The following is a 6,237-nucleotide window of genomic DNA, read 5'->3' as shown; positions in this document are numbered from 1 at the left end:
GAATAATGGCTGCATTGTCAGAATAAACACTGGCTACTGATTAAACCAGAAATTGCAACACAAGCAAATTAGGAGGATAGGGGAAGAGAAGATATATGATAGCTAAATCCTTGTTTCCCAAAGAAGGAAGACAACAGATAATAAATGCAACAGAGAAAACTGGAGAAGCTGGTGAAAGCTAAAAAGAGGCTGCTTCTGAAAATCAAGGGTGGGAATAGTGGGGAAGGAATTGCTTGCTTTAAGATTTTAAAGATTATTTTACTTTTCAAATAATGCAAATGTGTTATCTGATAAAAACAGTAACTAAAGAAAGATCATTATTGAGTTATGGAAGAAGTTAAACTAGTAGTGGCTATTATTTGTTGAGTACTTACAATATGCCAGAAACCACGGTAGGCATTTTACTTATAGTATCTTATTTATTTATTTATTTGAGACAGGGTCTTGCTTTGTCACCCAGACTGGAGTGCAGTGGCACAATCATGGCTCACTGCAGTCTCAACCTCCTGGGCTTAAGCAATCTTCCCACCCCAGCCTCCCGAGTAGCTGGGACTACATACATGAACCACCATACTGGCTAATTTCTTAATTTTTTGTAGAGATGGGGTTTTGCCTTGTTGGCCAGGCTGGTCTCGAACTTCTAGCCTCAAGTGATCTGTCCACCTCAGCCTCTCAAAATTCTGGGATTACAGGTGTGAGCCACTGTGCCAGGCCTCTAATTTGGTCTCTAAATAAACGAGTAAATAAAAACATGATGCCCCATCAGACACTGCAGAGCAGCAATTCCCACCTTTTTCTGCACCTTTGAATGAAGGACAATGATCATGTAAGCCCCTTACTCCACCTGGGAGTCCAGGGTTACGCATAATTCCTCACTGTAAACTCATCCTTATCTCTCCTACACAAGTAAGAATATCTAAATAAGTTAAAGTGACATTATTTTTGGAATAATCTAAAATCTTCTCAAATATAATTTTTTAAAAGTAGATCGGCCAGGCGCAGTGGCTCACGCCTGTGATCCCAACACATTAAGAGGCCAAGGTGGGCAGATCACCTGAAGTCAGGAGTTTGAGACCATCCTGGCCAACATGGTGAAACCCCATCTCTACTAAAATACAAGAAAAAATTAACTGGATGTGGTGGCGCACACCTGTAATCCCAGATAGTCAGGAGGCTGAGGCATAAGAATCACTTGAACCCAGGAGGCAGAGGCTGCAGTGAGCCAAGATCGCACCACTGCACTCCAGCCTGGGTGACAGAGCGAGACTCAGTCTCAAAAAATAAAATAAAATAAAATAAATAAAAGTAGATATTACAAATCCCAGGATCTTAACTACTGTTAGTAACCAAGTCCCTGTGGCTCACAACCATTGGAGGAAATGCAGCCACAGAGGGCCTTGGAGACGTGTCTGCGGCTCCACACTGAGTTGATGGCAGAGCCCAGAGCCCTTGCCTTTTATAGGATGTGTTAACAGAACAGCTGGCTAGGATGTACTTCTACAGATGGTGGTGAGTGCATGAGGCTTGACCATCTGAGCAAGCTTGTCAGGAGGCCAGAGCTCTTTCTTTCCCTGTCTGGGCCAGTCTTTACAAATGTACCAAAAAAGCTTTTATTGTCAGAGAAAAATGATTCCATTTAGATCTAGATATCCTGTGGAGTCCATTCCTTCAGTAAACTTTTTTTTTTTTTTTTTTTTTTTTTTTGAGATGCAGTCTTGGTGGCTCACGCCTGTAACCCCAGCACACTGGGAGGCCAAGGTGGGTAGATCATGAGGTCAGGAGTTTGAAACCAGCCTGACCAACATGGTGAAACCCTGTCTCTACTAAAAATACAAAAATCAGCCAGGTATGGTGGCACATACCTGTAATCCCAGCTATTTAGGAGGCTGAGGCAGGAGAGTCGCTTCAGGCTGGGAGGTGGAGGTTGCAGTGAGCCGAGATCGCGCCACTGCACCCCAGCCTGGGCGACAGAGCGAGGCTCCGTCTCAAAAACAAACAAACAAAAAAACATATTCTTGGGCCCTGCCCCAGACATATGGAAACAGAACAGGGCTGTGGAGGAGGGAATTAGCAGGAATCTATGCTTTTCCTTCAACCTTTTATTTTGAAAATATTCAAACTTATAGAAAAGTTGAAAGAATACAGCAATCACTCCTATACCTTCTACAAAGATTCCACAATTAACATTTTACTACATTGAGGTTTTTTTCCCTCTCTCTCTATCCTCTCCTTCTTTGTGTCTACAGAATTTCTTACTGAGACCTTTGAAAGTATATTTCAGACATCATGACGCTTCATTCACGTTGTGGTTACACTGTGTCCCAATAAAAGAAACGTTGACGTCCTGGCCCCTGGTACCTTGAATGTGACCTTAGTGGTAAATAGGGTCTTTGCTGAGGTACTCAAAATGAAGTCAGACTGGATTAGAGTGGGCCCTACATCCAATAACTGCCATCCTTATAAGGGAGAGAGAGATTTGAAGACACGGAGAGACACACAGGGAAAAAGGCTACCTGACTGTGGAGACAGAGATTGAAGTTTATGTTGTCACCAACCAAGGAACGCCAAGGATTGCCAGTAACTACCAGAGGCTGGAAGAGGCAAGGAAGACTCCTCCCTAGTCCTTCAGACAGAGCATGGCCCCACCAGCCCTTGATTTTGGACTTGAATTGTGACAGACCAAATTTCTGTGTTGCAAACTATCCTGCTTGTGGCAATTTATTACCGCAGCCCTAGGAAACTAATACAACTCCTCAATACAGGTGTTACCTAAATGTGGGCATTTAATGGGACTCAGGTATTCTCCCCATAACCAATATCATTAGCACACCTAAGAAAATTAACAATAATTTTATGATATCCAGTCCATACTCAAATATATCCAATTGTTCTCAAAATATCTTTTATAGATTTTTTTCCTTTTTTTTAAATCCAGGATCCAACCAAAGTATCTTACACGCATTTGATTATTATGTCTCTCTAATTTCTTTTATTCTAAAAGAATTCATCTTAAAAAATGACTTCTTGATGTGTCCAGGTTTTAAAGAAAAAAATTATTCTCAAACAGTAAGAAAGACTTTATTCAAGACTATTGCAATAGGAGTGCTGCTCTAGGGGAGTGCGATCTGGCCCAACTCCAAGTACAAGGACAAGTGGGGATTCACAGCCAAAGAGCAGGATGAGGGGTCAGTGGACGGGAAATTACTAATGGGAGACATCAAGCGTAGGTGGTTCTTGCTAAAGACAGGCTAAGGGCTTAGACATCAAGGAAGCAGGGTGAGGTACTTGATCATATACAAAGAGTGGAGGGATGACTTGGCAGGATTCTTTGCTAAGACTGGCTGGGCAGACCAAAGACAAGATGGGAGCCAAGGTCCAGGCCTAGTTGAAAAGAAGGCTCAGAGGAGTCTGACTAAAGTTTGGTCAGGGAGACAGCCTTTGTTACAGGTTAGTTGTCTTATAGTACGTTCCACACTGTGCACTTGTCTTTCCTTTTCTTTTTCTTTTTTTTTTTTTGAGATGGAGTTTTGCTGTAGTTGCCCAGGCTGGAGTGCAATGGTGTGATCTTGGCTCACTGCAACCTCTGCCTCCTGGGTTCAAGCGATTCTCCTGCCTCAGCCTCCCAAGTAGCTGGGATTACAGGCATGCACCACAACGCCTGGCTAATTTTGTATTTTAAGTAGAGACGGGGTTTCTCTGTGTTGGTCAGGCTGGTCTTGAACTCCCAACCTCAGGTGATCCACCTGCCTCGGCCTCCCAAAGTGCTGGGATTATAGGCGTGAGCCACCGTGCCCGGCCTTGCATTTGTCTTTTCATCCTTTTGGTGAAACTTGTTCCTCTATCACCATTAAGTCATGAGGCTTGATCAGATTCATGTTTATCACATATGGCAGGAATAATTCATAGCTGGTAGTATTAAGTATTTCAGATTGCATCACATCAGAAAGTGCATAAGTGCATAATAGCTGCACTATTAGCGATGCTTAGTTGTTGTTTTTATTTTTGGAGATGGGGTCTTTCTCTATTGCCTAGGCTGGTGTGCAGTGGCATGATCATAGCTCACTGCAGCCTTGAACTCCTGGGCTCAAGCAATCCTCCCACCTCAACCTCCCTAGTAGCTGGGACTGCAGATAAGTGCCACTCATGCCTGGCTAATTTTTTATTTTTTGGTAGAGACAGTCTCACTATGTTGTCAAGGCTGGTGTCGAACTCCTGGCCTTAAGCAGTCCGCCTGCCTCAGTCTCCAAAAGTGGTGGGATCACAGGCATGAGCCACTGTGTCTGGCTGAGTTTGATCACTTCGGTAAGGTGATGACCACCAGCTCTCTCCATTGCAAAGGGCAGTTTTCCCCTTGGTAATTGGCAAGTCATCTGCAGGTAATACTTTAGCCCGATGTGAATATCTTGCTCTTCAATAACCTTCTGTCCAGTGGTTTCATCAAAAATCTTTATTTAATTGGGGGTTGCCAAATAGTGATTTCCAATTCTATCATTCCTTTCAGTGTTATTAGCTGGTATTTCCCTTCCTTTATTCCTTGTTTTGAACATCACTAGAGATTTTTAAAAATTGTGTTATCAGGCCGGGCATGGTGGCTCACGCCTGTAATCCCAGCACTTTGGAAGGCCGAGGCGGTCAGGAGTTTGAGACAAGCCTGGCCAATACGGTGAAACCCCGTCTCTACTAAAAATACAAAAATTAGCCAGGCGTGGTGGCGTGTGCCTGCAGTCCCAGCTACTTGGGAGGTTGAGGCAGAAGAATCTCTTGAGTCCGGGAAGTGGAGGTTGCAGCAAGCAGAGATCATGCCACTGCACTCCAGCTTGGGTGATAGAGCGAGACTCCATCTCAAAAAAAAAAAATGTGTTATCAACTATAGTGAGTATTTATTTTGATGTTCAGATTGACCTAAATTTGGCCAGTAAAATTTCCTTCAAGCTGGTTGCCGTCTTGGAACACTTCTTTGTCTTCTGGCACAATTTGATGTCCTAGGCTCACTTTCCCTGCCCCAGATTGGGGACCCACCATTTTTCCAAGGGGCAGAAAACATGGTCATCCTCTCAATTACCTAGAGTAGTGATATCACATTCCACCAGCCTGGCCAACATGACGAAATCCTATCGCTACTAAAAAAATACAAAAATTAGCCAGGCATGGTGGCGGCGCCTGTAGTTCCAGCTAATTGGGAGGCTGAGGCATGGAGAATCGTTTGAATCCAGGAGGTGGAGGTTGTGGTGAGCTGAGATCTTGCCACTGCACTCCAGCCTGGGTGACAGAGCAAGACTGTCTCAAAAAAAAAAAAGAAAACAGAATAATGGTATCACGTTCCTTACCCATTTAAAATTAGCTTAACAGTAGCTACTGTTGATCAAGTGCTGTGCACTGGGCCACGTTTCCATGCATCCTCATTTAATTCACATTAATTCTTTACAGTAGATTATGTTACTTATCCCTATTTTACAGATGAGGAAATCAGGGTGTGGAGAAGTTAAGTAAACTGCCCAGGTCCTCTCAGCTGGCAAGAGGAGGAGCTAGCAATTGGAACTCTAATCATTCTGATAACAAAGCCCAGGCTTGGAACCACCATAATCTATTGACAATTTGGCTACAAAAGAAGAAAACTCCTTAAGCAGCATTGAACCTGATAATACTACATTTTTAACAACAAAAACCATGCTTTAAGGTAACAGGTATTAAGCAAAATTTAGGGAAAGAAATCCTTGAGTACAATCTGGAAACTTTCTCATTAATTCCCTTTTTTTTTTTTTTTTTTTTTTTGAGATAGAGTCTCACTCTGTTGCCCAGGCTGGAGTGCAGTGGGAAGATCTCAGCTCACTGCAATCTCTGCCTCCTTGGTTCAAGCGATTCTCCTGTCTCAGCCTCCTGAGTAGCATGCGCCACCACGCCCAGCTAATTTTTGTAGTTTTAGTAGAGATGGGGTTTCGCCATGTTAGCCAGGCTGGTCTTGAACTCCTGACTTCAGGTGATCTGCCTGCCTTGGCCTCTCAAAGTGCTAGGATTACAGGTGTGAGCCACCGCGTCTGCCTTTTTTTTTTTTTTTTTGAGACAGAGTCTTGCTCTGTTCTTTCTCATTAATTCTAAATTGCCAATAATCATAGTTTAGAATGATCTTGATTGACCCAGAATATGAGGAGAAAGCTTTCTTACAACTCAACCAGAAGGCTTATCATGAAGTGAATTGGAGCAGGGACTTTGGACCAAGGGAATGTTGAATGCCCTTCT

This window comes from Gorilla gorilla, chromosome 6, assembly GCF_029281585.2.
Source record: "Gorilla gorilla gorilla isolate KB3781 chromosome 6, NHGRI_mGorGor1-v2.1_pri, whole genome shotgun sequence".
In the NCBI taxonomy this organism is placed as follows: domain Eukaryota; kingdom Metazoa; phylum Chordata; class Mammalia; order Primates; family Hominidae; genus Gorilla; species Gorilla gorilla.
This window is presented reverse-complemented; position numbering follows the sequence as displayed.